We start from the raw sequence: 17,153 nt of genomic DNA on the forward strand, positions 1-17,153 counted from the left end.
ATGACAGCAGTCAGACACTGACAGTAACTAAGTGCTCTTCAAGCCAGACACATGCTACGCGTTTTACTAAGCAATGCAGCCCCTATCCCAATCCAGGAAGGCAGCTGCCCTTTCTATCCCTGATTTAGAGGTGAGGACTGGAGGGGTTAAGCTGACTGCCCACTGTGACACATCACCTAACTGGGGGGACAGCTCTGGCCGGGTCAGTCTGTGTCCCAGGCCGTACGTGGTGCGTCTGTGTTTAAACTGACAGGATTTGACAGAAGCCAGGAGCACAGGGAAGCCACACAAGTAGGGGAGCTGGGAAGCAGGGAGCCAGGTGTTGCCAGCCTCCCAGGAAAAGCATAGCAGTATCTGTGCTTGTGTTCATTTCTTGAGTCTCCACTGGAGGAACACATACACCGCAGGCCAGGGTCTGCATGCAAGGGCTTCCTGGGGGAAGCGTTTCCATCTTCTGCCACCCAGATCTCCTGTTGGTGCTCAGTCCGCCTCTGTGGTCCATCACAGTGGATGTATGTTGTGGTGGTTTCCAGGTCAGGGACCCACGTGGTCACTCATCTCATGGCTGGCTCGCTCTGGGGTGACTGGACCTGGCTCCCATCTTTGCTCTCAGGTGGCGACCTCCAGGTGCCATTCAGGGCTGCGTGCCCCATTGGTGAGGCTGCTTTTCTTGCAGTGGAGTTGATTATGTGATGCTGAGAGTTAGTCTCCATCCACCCAACTTCCCATCCACCTCTCTGACAGCCCTGCCTTACACCCGGGGGCTGCCTCTCCTTATCACAGGCCTCTCCTTAAGGAGAGGGATAGGTGATTTGAGATTTGTGACACTCTTACAATTCTGGCAAAGAGCAGGGCAGATCCCCGAGAAGAATGGCTAGGGGCTGGATCCTCATTCAATCTTTCACTTCCTGGGGGCCTGGGGCCTGGGCATGCCTGTCACAGGCGCTGAGACTGCCTGCACATCAGAGCACAGCATTGCATTCAGCAGTGACCTCCTGCTGTCCCAGGGATCATCAGGGAAAGCTTTGCAAGCCTGTGGCTTGCTTAGCCAGGTCAGGTGCAGGGATCTTTGTAAGCACAGAGCAAATGAATATCCCAACCCAGGACAGGCAGAAAATGGCAGGAACGCCTGGGGAACCACCTCCCCCTTAAGGACCTGAGACATGTCCTGCCTCCGTCCTCACTGCCTGCCCACTCTTCTGCCGCGTTTGCTGGACTCTGGAGCAGGTTCTGCTCAATGGCCGAGTGAGTCTTATCACCCTGTGCTGGGCCAGTCTCCATTTTCCCCATCTCGACCCTGTGCAGGGAAGTGATGGCGTGCTGGCTGGGTCAGGTGTGATGAGGTGGGCTGTGGTCGTCTTTCTCTGCGGCAGACTCTGGACACTTGTCCCCAATGCACTGGCCACTCTTGGGAGAAACTTAGAAATCTTAGTCTTTCATTTCAGTGGAGCATTGCTCCATTTGCATGTGCACATTCATTAATTAAAGCCATTAATCCATCTAGCTGCCTTGGAAAGAGGGTTTTTCCCCCTCTCTGTAAGAGTCAACATTGTGTGTTGTTGCTGCCACCCTGCTCTCCCTCACCCCCACTGTCCACTCCCCTTCATCTCCCTATCCCCGCCACCGGTAGTTACAAGGAGGAGGGGAAGTGAGCTTCCAGACCGATGATTCGGCTCCTGCGTTTGCTGCTCAGTGTCAGAAAGTCTCCTTAGTGTCTCTGACCTTTAGTTATTGGGAAATGGCATGATGGCTGTACTGCTTTCCTGACCTCTTGAGGTCATGGGGGGTGGTCAGTGGGGTCCCCACAGGGTAGTCTGTCGTGAAGTGTGTAATAGCACTGCTATTGCGATCAGTGACATTTCCCTAGAACCTTACAGTTTATGGAGTACTTCCTGTGTGCCGTCTCATTAAATCCGGGCAGCCCACCTGGGAGGTGGGTAGCGTTAGAATCCATTCCATTTCACAGATGAGTAAACTGAGAAGTAAGGGTCACAGCCCATCTGAAGCCAAGGACCTTTGATGCTCATAGCTTCTGTTGTCCCCTTAGCCAGGGCCCCGCACGCCCACGGTGAGCGAGTCATTGCGGTGAGATAGGGAGAGGGGAGACCTTTCCCTTATTGGGAGGAGACTGAGAAGTTGAGGCTCAAGCATCTGCCTAAGTGCTATTACTAAGAGCTGACATTTCTAAATGCTCGTAATGTGCCTGGCCAAGTAGCACAATCTGCAGAGATTATCATTTAACAGTAAGAACAAACCTTTAGGAAGAGCAACAGGCTCGGAGAGGGCAAAGAACTGGCATAGGCTCTTAGGAAGACTTTTTAGGCAGTGGAGCTAGGATACCTACCCAGGCAGTCTGACCAAGGCCCCCGGCAGCCTGGCCAGCTCTCCCGGCAGCGAGGACGCTGTGCTGCTGCCCTTTTTGGGTAATGAAACAAATGCATTTTGATAGTAAAGCGAAAAGTGCTTTCCCAGTCAAAATGCCTGAGGAGCGTGGGAGGCTGTTCACGGGGAGCCGGGTGCTGAGCATGGCATCTTTCTGAGTGTGCCACTGGTCAGGGGACTTTCTGAGTGAGGGGGAAGGTGCCTTGTGCTGCTGGGAACTGGGCTCTGAGCGCCAGGTAGATGAAACCAGCACTTCATAGTTGGAGGCCGGTACTGTCTCAGGCTTGCAAAACTGTGGGAGATTGTGCTGTGATACGAACAATCTAGGGGAGGAATGCAGCGACCAGAGGGCTTCAGAGGTTGCCAAGTGGTTCCTGCAGGGGTGCAGGGGTGTAAGGGATTCTTTGCGGGCAGTACAAGACCCCTGACCTCTGCCCTTTGCTGTGGGACCAAGGATATCTTGCCAGCTGCTCCCAGAGTTGAGGACAGATTCTCCTTCAGCGTCTTTGATTCTAAGTCTGTGCTGAGCCCTATCTTACTGACCATTTGCTTGCTAAGTAGGGGCATCTGGAAGGGAAGGGGCTTCAGTGGGTGCCACACTGAGGCTGCCCCATCCCCGAAGGACAGGAGAAGCTCAGTGTCTGGGCCCACCAGACTGAGGACCAGGCCTTGCTTTAGGGTCATTGAGAGGGTCTCCCTGGAGCTGGTAAAACCTTAACACTATCCCAGCCCTTTCAGCCACGTCACGTAGCCAATCTTGATTATCAGGATAAGAATCTCTGATGAGGCTACATTTTTTTTCTGATCCCTGAGTAATGTGTGATGTCTTCTGATCACATGTTACTAGATGATAGCGTTGCACTTAGATAAATTGACAACAAAGTTAATCTGATGCAGCTTCCATGGTTCACATAATCACACTGTCTACAGGATGGGTTGGGCATCCAGGGAAAGCCATTCTCAGAATGAAGTTGTTGGGTATGTTTCTTTTTTGTTTGTTTTGCTCTCGGGCACCTGCACTTGCCGAAAAAGATAGAGGGAGAGAGAGAGTAAAAGAGAGAGGGAAAGTGAGAGATCACCTCCGGGGGGGGATGACCATGCTGCAGTACTCTCTCTATCATTCTCCTTTTGGGATTTTGAGCATGCACATGTGCCCAGCCTGTTTTTCAAGTCTTCGGGTTCAAGACTCGAACTGCACACTTGGGCATGTAGGGATTCTGCTGCCTTAACTACCATCCACTGGATGGCTCATATATGTCTCTTATTCCTCTCTACCTAGACTTATTGGAAAGAGATGAACGAAAAGGCTCTAGCAGGAAAAGAAAACATGATTGATGGGAGAGGCTTGGGGAGCATAAAGATCCAGCTATCAGTCTGAGCAGGCTGCTTATATGACTGCCAAAATATGAGAGTATCAAAATAGACTTCATGGGTTGGATGGCTTAATGTATATAAAATGCCCAACATGGTGTGTGGCTTGTAGTAGTTTCTCAATAAATGTCTGCTCATCTGGTATTTCTCATTTAGCATATGGCAAATATGTTCTTACTTTTTCAAATGAATGATACATCTCACTGCCAAATCCGTTCAAAGTGAGCATTGATACTAATGATCCTTTTCTTATATATTTCTAGGATCCTGTTATACCTAGGATTTAAGTGTTTTTAATATGGAAAAAAAACGCATACCCACACAGTACTCCAGATGGACTTGAGAATTGTCCTTCTCTGAACTAAAGCTGGAATGGTTGGGAATTTGGAGAATTAAGGTAAGGAATTTTCACTTCCTAAGTTTCATGGGATCAAAAATAGCTTCTGGAGTTGATGATCTCTTTCAAAAAACTTGGGTTCTTGAATTCTCAGCATGTCTTCTTGGGATGCTCTGAAGTGCGTGAGAGGTTGGCTTCATAACCTCACCGTGACCTGTTCTTATTATTTGACTCGCCTGGTGGTTGTGTCTAGAAAGCTCCCCTCCTGGCCTTTGCTGAGGAAGAAGCCGGTAGGAGTCTACTCCTCTTGTCCTTCTCCTGAAGATGTAGTGTTTCACTGTCTTCCAAAAACTGGAGAGGAGAGGAGAAGGTGGGACATCCAGAACTGGAAGACTCCTCCTCTCTTCCAGTTTCCTTCTCCCACCTTCTTGAATCAGATGTTCTAGCCACAGTAAGTCTGAGGCTGTAGGGGATAAAGACCAAGAAGTTGAAACCAGCTTTGGTTTACTCACTTGTACGTGGGGATCATGGGATTGTCTTAGTGCCCACCTCATATGACTGCTGTGCATATTAAATAAGATAGTGGCAATTAAAGGCTAAGCTCCAAGTGAAAGAGATTTTCTTTTAAAATTTATTAATTATACCATTTAGGGTCCCTTCCACATACTAGGCTATTTTGAAGTCTTTGGTGGCAGTTCCCTCTGCCTTTCCCCTATCACCAAGTCTGACTGGGAAATGACTTGTGAATCACCTTCCTGGTCACACCCAGCCCTCTCATGCAAAACAAGGTTGATTACTCCCTCCACAGGACTGCAGCATGCAACTGAAGACGTGCCTCCGTGGTTGAAAATTCTTTTACCCCCTTCCATACGCAGGCCTCCTCTCCTTGGTGAGCTTGTTTAGAACGAGAACTATGTTACATATCCCAACATCCAGCACACAGCTTGATCCACGGCTGGGTCTCACATTGTGGATGTTCAAGGACAAACAAATTAAAAATGGAAAGGGAGGGAGGAAGGAAAGAGTACAGAGAGAGATCGAAAGATGAAAGCTTTTAAAGATTCAGAAGGAACGAGGTTGGTTGCAATGATTTTTAAACAAGATGTTGGAAAGAAGCAATAACAGGATGAAAAGGAGACTGCTAACATGATTTCTATCGTGAGTTTAGAAACTATGCAAGATGGAAAGGTAGCTGAGAAAGCATGGACTGGTGGAAAGAGGGGCACAGAGGGGAGCAAAGAATTGTGCTGATGTTATGCTATTTATGGACTCTTTTGTATTGTGTCTGAACTTTTCCAAACTGCGCTTGCACTTCCGATCCCTGTGGCTCGCAGAGATGGGGAGCAGGTGCCTTGCCTTCAGTGGGTTTCGGGAGACAGGCACACGTATGAGGTACTCTCTCCTCACCTGGTTTATGGTGAGCACTGGGGACAAGCCTTTCTCCATGCTTCGGAAGATTCCTGGAGCAGACGCTGCCTCTTATGGTGAATAAGGCCTGCTAGGAGCTGAGCAGGTCTCCATCCCTGGGAGCCCAGCCCCCATGTGTGTTCACATCTCCCAGTCATCCTCGTTTCATGATCTCCTTTCCACTTCTGGTGTCCAAACTCCTCTGTCATGTGTACAGCTGACCGGCCTTCCCATGGGAGTACTTTGTGCCTTGTTTTGGCCATCAAGGACTCAGTCAGTCTTTGGGTTGTGTTGGGAGCCTGTGATTGGCTTTTGGAGTAGGGTGGACATAAATGTGCAGCTGCCTTTCCTGTTGGTCACCATTCTGGGTCCTACCTGGGGGCTGGAGCGAGCTCTTCCTGTGGTGGAGGCGGAGGTGGGAGCAGAGCAGATGGGACCCCAGTCACTGAGCAGGGGATCTTAAATCTGGAAGAACAATGCCATGATTGTGAAAGCAGGCAGTGTCACCTCTCTTCTGTGAACAAAGAAGAGGAATTTCCCCAAATTCAGCTGTTGGGAGTAGGAAGACAGAGGGAGTGCTGCTGAGATTCCCAGACCCACAGGCCTAAGCATGTCCCAGGCAGGGCTGGCCTATGATGGGGGCCCTGAGAAAGGCCCAAGCATTCGTACTTGGGCCTGCGGCTTTTCTTCCCTCTTCTCTCTGGGAGTCTGTCTGCTTGCTCCTTGCCTGGAAATGACATCACCTGGGCCACACACTGACCAGAGAATGTCACACCTTTCCCACATGGGCTGTCTGCACTGCTCCTGCCATGGAAGAGGGAAACTCAGAGCTCAGAAGACCCACCTGGGCTGTACCTTGAGCTGTGCTTCCTGCTACCCATATAGCTCTGGGCGAGCACCATTTTTTTTTTTCCAAGAGAGATTTTTGCTCTAGGGTATGTGTGCTTCCTGGAGAGACAAAGAGAACTAGATAGAAAGCAAGAAATCACCCTCACCCACCCCCCACCCCCCCATCCCAGGAGGATGGCCATACTGCAGTCCCTTCTCCTCCATTCTCCTCTCAGGATTTTGGACACACACACATACACACACATGCCCAGTGTGAGTTTTAAGTTGCTCGATCCAGGACTTGAACCGCAGTTGACTATGTGGGCATCTAGTGATGTAATCATTACACCATCTGCTGGCCCCTAGGTGAGCTCTTGATAGTTCTCCAAATGTCTTTCTTCTCAGTCACAGATGGGATCAGTTACCACTTGGGGTGGTCATGAGGATATGGCGCCTGGCCCAAGGAAATGGTCAGTGCATGGAGCCTCACTATTTGTTTCTCCTTCCAACTTCTTCCCAGAGCAGCTCCCGGCCTTCTCACCATGTTTTCTCTCACCTCTGTGCTCCCTTCACCCCTCAGACATGCAGACAGGATGGGCTTCTTTTGTGCTGGTTAGTATCTTGCCTTTTGAGCCTCACTTTGCTCTTTTGGATTCCCTCCTGACCTCACCTCCCCCTGACATCTCTTGATGTCACCCCTCTTGCTACTCCCACGCTGGCCTTCTCTGCCCTTTGCTGAGGCCATCCTGTCGGTGGTCGTGGACTAGCACTGGCCATCAGTCACAAGGCACATGTGTAGAGGTTGCTTCCTGTATTTGCTGTCCATGGTGTTAAAAGAATATCTGGCCCACTCAAGACTCTCCACTTAAAACAGAAACCTTTTAAGATACCTCTGGCACTGGCCCATTTCTCTATTACTCGGTTTCTTGTGGTTTCAGCTTGAGGTTTTGTTGCATTGCATTTGACCTGGAGTTTATTTTTAGTATGAAGACGGAGTTCAGTTCATGTCATTAGATGAGAGCAAATGCAGAGGAGGGACTGGTTAGTCTAGAGGAAAAAGTGCCTAATTGTTTTCTGATAGCATTTGACACTGAGTGTACACCGTCACGCCTGCAGACCTGGAGCTTCCTCAGTGGTGCCTGTCATGGGCTGTGCAGAGGTGGGGAGCAGCAGTGGCACCCTGAAAACCAAAGCATTTCTGAGACTCTTCAGTCCAGCTTACCCAGCAGCTGGCCACACAGATGAACCACTACCACAGTTAGCACTGTAGATGAGAATTGTAATTATCGTTCGAGGAGAAGTCAGGCTTTGGAATATTCAGTTCTTATTTCATGCCCAAAAGCAGCATCTGATTTTCATGACCCTCAGCTCTGACCTCCTGGATTGTAGATTTTGTGGGCAACCTCTGGGTCTCACTCTCCCTCTGGTCCCAGCTTTTGCATCATGAGAAGTGCATAGGATGTGGTTGGGGAATGTTTTCTTAGGTCGCCTGATTCTCAGGACACAGTGTGGGCTGCAAAGTCAAAGCGATGCAGAAGGGGCTCCTCCTTCAAGGACTCCCCAGTCTGCTCTGAAAAACAAAGTTACTGCTGCCCTCTGCTTGGGACTTTGCAGTTTCTAAAGCCCTTTCTCATCCTTCTTCCTTTCTCTTAACTGCACACGTGATTACTGAGAACCTGCAGCATGCTGGAATAAAGGAGAGAACTATTGTTCTAACTCCAGAGGGAGTCCCAGGGAGGAAAGCCATCTTTGGGGTTTCCTGAGTTTCACAGATGAAAGAGTTGGAGATTTGAAGAGATTGCATTGCCAGAGACCCCCTGCTTTTCAGCCATGCCTCCCAAATGAGAATGTGGATCTTCTGAATTGAGGCCCTTAAACTGGCCTGCCCCTGCCCTGCAGGCCTGTCACCCACACCCTCTTCGCTTCTTACCTCCTTGCCACCTGGCTCTCCTTTCTCTCCCTCTCCTCTTCCGTTCTCTCCTTCCTTCTTTTCCATCTCTTTTTCTTCTGGAGATGAGGATCTTTGTCTCTAAATGCCATTTTACTTTATCTATTTTATTTTTTGAGAGCTTTTTACTATAGGGCATGTGTGCTTGCCAGAGAGACAGAAACAGAAAGTGAGTAATCACTCCCTGGGGGAATGGCTATGCCATAATCCCTTCTCCTCTATTCTCTTGGTATTTGGGGTGGGCACACATGTACATGCGCCTGGCACGAGTTTTTTAAGCTACTGGATCTGGGACTTGAACTGCGGTCAACTACCTGGGAGTCCTGCAACATAACCATTACATCATCTGCGCATCCCTCTAAACATCATTTGTGGGAAGGGAATTGTGCGGCGCTGTGCTTGGAGTAAGGTCTTGCCCTGCTTAGGATTGTATTTTATAAAGCTCTTTCTCATCCAGGCATATGAGTCAGGGTTATCCAGAGAAATCAAACCAGTGGAAGACAAAGGTCTATGTAGATACCTAAATCTAGACATCAGCAATTGGTATAATGGCTATGTTGCTGGACTCCCATGAAGTCGATCGCTGTTCAAGTCCCAGACCCGGTGGCTTAAACTCACGCCAGGCGTGTGTGTGTGCGTGCCCAAGATCCTGAAAGGAGAATGGAGGAGAAAAGATTGCAGCAGGGCCATGCCCATCCCGACAGGGGTTATTTCTCGCTTTCTGTCTCTCTGTCTCTCTGTCTTTTCTGGCGAGTTCACGTACCCCATAGCAAATCCCCCCCCCAAAAAAAAGTCTCAATCTATATCCATATTGAGAGAGATTTTGAATCATGATATATTAGCTGACACAAGCTGGAGATCCAGGAGAGCTGGTAGTGTGACTGGGAGGTTAGAGCACTGAGGGGCAGTGGTGCAGATTTCCGTCTGAGCGTGAAGGCCCGAGATGAAGGAATGCCAAGGGCAAGAGAAGATCAGTGTCCCAGCTCAAACGGTCAGGCAGTTTACACCAGCCTTTCTCCGCCTTTTGTTCACCCAGGCCCTCAGTGGACTGGAAGATGCCCATCCAATTTCAGTAGGGCCATCTGCTTATTCAGCTCACGATTTAGATGACAGCCTCGTTTGAAGATCCCCTCACGGACATACCCAGATACATGCTTACTCAGCTGCCTGGGCATCTACTAGCCCAATCACATTGATAAACAAACTTCACCACCACACTGTGGGATGTGAGGCGGGGGGACCTGGAGTATCCAAACACCTGTATTGGCTGGTTCACATACATCACATGTCATAGCCTATGGGCAGTTTGGTTGCTTTGGCCCAGAGCCACCCTTCGAGGGTTGGGCCCTGGCAGATCCCTTTGATCCTAATAGCCCTATCTTTAAGACAAGGGGCCTGTGTTGAGTACCATGAGGTCTGCTCTTAGCCTGTTCACTCTGTGCTGACTCAAGAATGTTTACCTAAGCCAAGCCCAGTTGATTGTGATCAGTCATTGTCTCCCTGCTCAGCCTATCAATTAAGAATTGCGGTCACACAGAGTCAGGCTCCTGGAATTAGAAATAGATCTTGACTCCTGGTCTTGCTCTCAGTGACCCATTGGGCTGCCTCTTCCCTTTTAAAAATAGTTTATTTCTTAAGAGAGAAGGAAAAAGAGGGGAGAGAGGCACTCCCATCAGGGTTTCCACACTGTGATCCACTCCCAGCCTCCGCTAGCCTGGACAACAGGCCTGTGCATAGTACATATGTGCCCTGTGATCAGGGAAGTCCAGGGATATGAACCCAGGACATTTTCGATATGCATTCAGTGGTATTACTGTTGTGCCACTGCCTAGGCTGCCTCCTTTTTAAAATATACTTCCCATATTACAGGAATTTGTCCATTTCTTTGTTTATTTCTTCAGTTATTCGTGCACTGTATCAGTGGGTCAGTCAGTTCTCCTGGGATATGCTAAGTGTTGGGAATTTTAACAGGTAGTATTAGACACTGCTAATCAGGTTATGGTACTGTGGTGGTATAGGTGGTGGCTGTGATGGTGCTAATAGTAATCTTAATGATGATGAAATATAATCATACTACCAATAATAGAAGTAGATGAAGCATTCATGGTGTTCCAAGCGCATTACATATGCTATCTCATTTAGTCCTCACAGTCCATGGGGAAGAGGAGGTTGCTACATAATGTACTGGTGATGGCAATGAGCAAATCTTCTCGTGGAAGACGCAAAGTACATGCTAGTGCTCTGGGGTTTTACTCCCTTCCTTCCTCCTTCCTTCCTTCCTCCTTGCTTCCTTCCTCCTTCCTTCCTCCCTCCCTCCCTCCCTCCCTCCCTTCCTTCTTTCCTTCCTTCCTTCCTTCCTTCCTCCTTCTTTCCTTCCTTAATTTAATTTGAGGCTAATGTTTAGTAGCTCTTACTAATGAGAAGACCATTTGCTAAATTGATATAAATGCCTCACATCCGGGTAGCTCTATCCTGGTGTGCCTTTTCCCTTCATTCTCTAAGAGTGGGTGCCTCTTCCCTCCAGGGACCTCTGAACTTGGGATTCATTTCCTCTCCAGTGTCCCCCCTTTCCCTTACCAGCTTTTTTTTATGTTCCAGGTTTATATGAAGAGCTGGAAAAAGCTTCCAACCCAGTAGTTTTTGTCCTTGACTGGTAACAATGTAAAGGACATAGCCCCACTGGGCACTTGGCCCTCTCGTTCTCCCTTCTGGGATGCGGTCTGGCTTTCAGAAACCCCGCACAGTGGAGGCTTTGGTCCCCTTACTGCTGCCAGCGATGACGCCTCTGCCGGGGACTCACATTCTCCTGCCGGGAGCTCTCTTCTCTCTGGTGCGTGGTCTTCCCAGGGATGCGTATAGTGGGTGTGCACCCACTGTGGGATGCAGAATGGCTTACACCTGAAGTTTCTTTTCCTCTAACTAAGGAATTGCCCTAGTCCAGGCAATGTATAGTGACCTTCCTGCTCAAGGACTCATTTGGGCATTTTTCTGCTGTTGTATGACAGAGGGCCCTGGCTTCCAGCCCATGAGAAATCAGAAGGGGGACCTGAAAAAATGTTGGGTTAAGGAAAAGTCTCGTAAAAATAGAATTGAGGGGGAAAAAAAGGAAAAATAAATCTAAGCTCCATCCTCCCTTGAATTTCTTTTTTTGTCCCCCTAAAGTATCAGCCCCTGCCCCTCCTGGAGTGGGAGGGATTGAGAAAGTGGCTGGTTACCGGGTGCAAGGCCTCTGCTTTGCCACTTGCAAGCTCTGTGGCTGAGAGGCAGGTTCTTGGTCCTTCTGCCTGGTTTTCCTCTGCAGAATGGGCTGTTTTAAGGACTAGAGATCATTATTAGGATGAGATGGTATTTTTGGTGACACCTTTGAGACGCTAAAGGCACTCTGTGAATGGGTGCTGAGCGGAAGCACTCATTGGCCATCTGCATCAGGCCCTCGAGGCTTATGTTCCTCAACTGTCACAGAAAGCAGGGGATGAGTGGCACCACGGTCCCTCCCTGCTTGACCATTTCACGTTTGTGCCAGTTTATTTCTCATGCTGATGACATGCTCAGAGTTCCATGGGAGCAGTACACGTAGTCATCAAGGGATGTAGACAGTAAAGGAAATATTCCAGGTGTCATTTTTTATAGGTGCCCCCCTCTCCTTCCTCCTCTCCTATACCCCTTCCACACACCTTTTAAAAATAAACTTTGTTTCCTGAAGGGTGTTAGATTTACAGAAGAACTGTGAAGATAGTTTGGAAAGCTCCCATATACACTGCACCCTGTTTTCCATATCACTTACACACTGTAGTGGCATTGTGTGTATGTGTGTGTGTGTATGTATGTGCTACAAAAAGTGAGCCATCAGTGATGCATCACTGTGAACTAAAGTTTGGACTTTTATTTTTAATTTTTTAAATTATTAACACAGAGAGGCAAGCAGGTGGCATAGTGGTTAAGGTCCTAGACTCCCACATGGGTGACCGTAGTTCAAGTCCTGGACCTGGCGGCTTGCTTTCTCACTTTCTCTCTCTCTCTCTCATAAGTTCATGTGTCCTACAATGAAAATAATAGATAATAAATAAAATTATAATAAATAAGTAATTCTTAAAGTGGTATTTTTCAGAGGGTCCTTGTACTTGTAGGATCACAAAGTGGGGGGATAGAGAGTGAGAAAATGCCCCCCCTGCAACAGGGATGGTTACCACAATCTCTTCTTCTCCATCTCTCCCTCCTTTTAGGGATTTGGGCATGCAGTCACATGCACCAACCATGTTTTTTTAAGTAAAAAAATTGTATTTACTTAGACACATTCAGAATGTCAACAAAACAGCTGCAACTTAATTTTTTTTTGCAATTATAGAGTGGTATTCAGTTAACAGAACAATTATTTTGTGTAAGCAGCATCAGAGACAACTGAAGATGAAAGAACTACCATCCCCATATATAACTAATTTGTGCTGTGCACCAACAAGAACCTGCTTTAAATTTCCATGCCAATTTATGACCCCCATACTGTACCAGGCAAGGTTAGAGGCTATTAAAAATGCCACCAGGACAGGGTTATCTAAAGACACATACACAGCCTTACATTTCAATTTTTTTCTTTAAAAGGAGTGAGTTCTGTACAAAGGGGTTAAATGCTTTATAGACAAGGAAAAAACTGCTAGAACCAACTTATTCATTATCATCTTCTTCATCTTCATCCTCTTCATCTTCCCTTTCTTCCTCATCTTCTTCATCTTCCTTGTCTTCCTCCTCCTCCTCCTTTTTCTTGCTCTTTTCAGCCTTGACAACTCCCTTTTTTGCTGCATCAGGCTTTCCTTTAGCTCGGTATGCAGCAGTATCCTTTCCGTATTTTTCCTTCAGCTTAGCAGCCTTCTTTTCATGAGGCTGTTTATCATCTGCAGCAGTGTTAGTCCGCATCTCCCAGTTTATTTGCAACATCACCAACGGATAGGCCTGGATGTTCTCCTTTGATTTTTGGGTGATACTCAGAACAAGAAAAAGGCAAGAGGAGGCCTCTTGGGTGCATTGGGATCCTTGAACTTCTTTTTTGTTTCCCCTTTGGGAGGGAGATAGATTTTCATTTCTCTTTCATAACAGGCCTTGTCCGCCTTTGCCGTATCTTCAAGCTTTCCTTTCTCTTTAGCAGACATGGTCTTCCACCTCTCTCTGAGCGGTTCTTAAAAAACTCTGAGAAGTTGACTGAAGCATCTGGGTGCTTCTTCTTGTGATCCTCCCAGCAAGTTTGCACAGAGAATGCATGCGATGACATTTTGCCTCTCGGATCCAGCTGCTTTTGTCACCACACCATGGTCTGGTCCAAACTTTTTTTTTCCTTTTAATTAAATCTCTTTATTTTGTACCCATTTTTCCCCTTCTGTTCCAGGATCCATCCACAATTCCCCACGACATCTATTATCATGTCTTCTCGGGCTCCTTTGGACTATGACAATTTCTCAGATTTTCTTTTTTTAAAAAAAAAATTGTTTTTGTTTTTAGGCTTTTGCCATAGGGTGTGTGCACTTGCTGGAGAGAGACAGAGGGAGGTGGCAGGGATGGGGCATAGCCACACCGCATTCTCTTCTCCTGGTAGGATTTTGGGCATGCACACACATGGGCCTGGTATGATTTTTTTTTTCTTTTTTTCTTTTTTTTTTTTTTTGGAGAGACTTTCGCTATAGGGCGTGTGCACTCACCAGACAGACAGAGAGAGACATAGAGACAGAAAGCGAGAAATCATCCCCTCGGGGGGGCATGGCCACGTTGCAATCCCTTCTCCATTCTCCTCTTGGGATCTTGGGCACGTACGCACACGCGCCCAGTGTGAGTTTTAAGCCACCAGCTCCAGGACGCGAACCGCGGTCGACTACGTGGGAGTCCAGCGACATAGCCATTACGCTAACTGCTGGTTCCTGGGCCTGGTATGATTTTTAAGATGCCAGATCCAGGACTCAAATTGTTGTCAGTCATGTGGGAGACCAGCGCCTTAACCACTATGCCACTTGCTAACCCCTTTCCTTGTTTTTGATGACCTTGACAACTTTTGCTTTTAAATTAACTTTAAAAATTTTGATATTTATTTATGATAAAGCGTATAAGAGAGAGGAAAGGGAGGGAGAGAGAAAGAGAGACAGATGTCTCTGCAGGGTCTGGTTAGACAGGACCCCCTCCCCCTCAGCCCTTTGGATCCCAGCCATTCACACTTCAATTTGCCTGTGTATTTCAGGCTGACCAAGGTGAGGATTCAAACTGTGGTCACCATGCAGAATCTGGCTTCTCGTGAGCAGTGCATGACCACTGTACTGTAGAGCAGCCCCTGCCTCAACGTATGTTAGGGAGACTGGTCAGGGATATTGTAGAATATTCCTCTAGCAGGATTTTTCTGATGTTTTTCCTCATCACTGGAGTGCGATTATGGGTTTGGGAGAGGAAGACCACAGAAGTAAAGTTTTTATCATGTCCTGTTAAGGGTACATGCTATCGACGTGACTTATCGCTGACAGTGCTGACTTGGGTCATGTGACTGGGGTAGCATTCATCAGATTTCTCCACTGTCACTTACTTGTTTTAACCTCCTTTTCGTCTTGTACCCTTTGGAGAGAAGTCACTGTGCATAGCTCACACTTAAGGAGTGGAGATTTAGCCTCATCTTTCTTGACTGCTGAGTATCTTTATAAATCATTTGAAATTCTTCTGCATGGGAGATTTGTTCCTTCTCTCCTATTTTTATCAGTATGGTTGCAGAAGATGTTTATTTTATAATTGAGAATTTATTTCAGTTATAATCCAGTATGACTGTTTTGCTGCCCAGAGGGGTCCAGCTAGCTCTTTTTGTTACATCCTGTGTCTTTTTGACATGCCTCTTCATTGTGGGGTGCTTTGCCTTGTTTTATTCGCACTTTAATACTTTCTGGGACTACAGGCAACTCTGGCCTTGTCTGGTATATTTCCTGCCCCAGACTAGGATCAGCCATTTCTCCAAGTAGCCCTGGCTTATTTCACTGGAGGCAGGGATTAGAAACCAAGGTCTGGGTGCTGGATGTGCCCTCCTGGGTGTCATATCTTCGCAACTGAAGAGTAAGAAGTAAAAGCATGACTAGGAGCCTGTGTGCATGCCCGTATGAAAACTATTTCTACACGTGTCCATTTATATCTGGACCAAGCTAATTACGAGTTCCTACTGATGTCACCGATGCTAATTCATTCCCATTCTCCACAGACTTCTTAACGGACTTAATTTTGGCCCACATTAGTCAGCAAAGGCAAGTTATGAGTGAGAGGTCAGAAAAGCCACATCAGGCAGAGAGTGAGAACAGTGGACTTTTCCTTCTGGGCAGAATGGCCTCGTTGAACAGAAGTCACGTTGTGTCAAACATGTATGTTCGTTTATTCACTCATGTGATCTTGCCGGAGAGACAGGAGGACAGGGGGTGAGAAAGCACCTCTCAGGGGACATGCCGCAATCCTTTCTCCTCCATCTCTCCCTCCTTTTGGGATTTTGGGCTTGCAAGCACATGCACCCAGTGTGTTTTTCAAACTCCAGGCTCCGTGACTTGAACCACATAGTCAGCCATGTGGGATACAGCTCACGTAACTACTAGGCGGTGGCCTGGCTCAAGTCAGGCACATTTAGATGGAGACTCCATAATGTGTCTCTGAGCAGGACCATTGATGTTACAGTCTTACACTAACAGGCCTTTACCTCTCAGGCTCTGTGTCCTATTGCTGGTCTCTTGCCCCTCCTCCCCATGACACTGCCAGTCCGCACCACTCTCCCCACCCACCCTGTTCCTAGAATGCAGGCATTTGCCCCATCTGAAGAGCCCCTGCCTTCTGGCACCTGAGGGACACTGCTTGGGAATGAAAGAGTTGACATACAGTCTGGACTCCCATGCCTGGTTTCCTTCTTGATCAAGGGTCTAAAATTCAGTTGTCTACAGGAGCAGGCAGGCAACAGAAATTAGTGATGCATGGGGCCATCCTGGTAGCATAGTGGCTAAGGAAGCTGGATCCCACATGGCCAACTGTAGTTCAAATCTCAGCCCCAGCAACTTGAAAAACACATTGAATGCATGTGTATGCATGCCCCAGATGCCAACAGAATGGAAAAATAGAGAAGGGATCGTGGCATGACCATGCCTTATTGGGTAGCATGCTTTTCCCTCTCTATCTCTCTGTCCCTTTCTGGTACAAGCACACACTTTGGCAATTAAAAAGAAAGAAAGAAAGAAAGAAAGAAAGAAAGAAAGAAAGAAAGAAAGGAAGGAAGGAAGGAAGGAAGGAAGGAAGGAAGGAAGGAAGGAAAAAGACGTGATATGGACCTGGTGGGCAGGTGGGAGGGCTTGGTTGGGAGCTAGAGGCCTGGGCCAATGAGGAGCCAGGAGACCTGGTGTACTCCTCTGGCCTGGCTGCAGCTCAGCTCAGTGTCCACCCAGAGCCATCAAACCACTGTCTGGTTGCTGGGGTTGTGTCTGATGTGCTATTCAGAAATCTGTAGACCATTGCTCCTGCGCACGCCCTGTATAAAGGCAGCAGTGGCCGATGAATGGTCATTGATTATGGCCCAGGAGGACTTCAGGCCCCGTGTGGCCAGACCTGGTTGTTCAAAGGGTGACTGGAAGCTGTTGGCAGGTGGGTGAAGGGAAGGGTGGAGGGCCGTGCTCCTTCTCATTTGCTTCCTGTTCCTGACAGTGGTACCGTGACATACTTCTTTGCCCTGGCAGCAGCACTTTGTCCCAGCTACAGTTGCTTCTAGCTTATAGGGATTTCTAGTCTCATACCCCTGGGGCCAGCTTCATTGTGCTATTCGAGATGACAGTCCAGAGCAGGTTCTGCAGGGCCTTCTGCGCTTCTCAGTTCTGATCATCCCGTTCCCATGTCCTGACCCATAAG

At 47.9% G+C, this 17,153-nt stretch overlaps 1 long non-coding RNA gene across 2 annotated transcripts in view; it reads left to right on the forward strand.

Annotated features, from left to right (window-relative positions):
- The window catches only part of LOC102503142 (uncharacterized), a 262,112-nt gene that overhangs the window by 178,710 nt on the left and 66,249 nt on the right, over window positions 1-17,153 (forward strand). For both annotated transcript variants that reach the window (XR_335720.3, XR_003550738.1), the window contains exon 3: window positions 4,017-4,150. This is a non-coding gene — a long non-coding RNA (uncharacterized LOC102503142). The remainder of the gene's footprint in view (window positions 1-4,016; window positions 4,151-17,153) is intronic.

This window comes from Tupaia chinensis, unplaced genomic scaffold (genome assembly GCF_000334495.1).
Source record: "Tupaia chinensis unplaced genomic scaffold, TupChi_1.0 Scaffold000513_1, whole genome shotgun sequence".
NCBI lineage: Eukaryota > Metazoa > Chordata > Mammalia > Scandentia > Tupaiidae > Tupaia > Tupaia belangeri.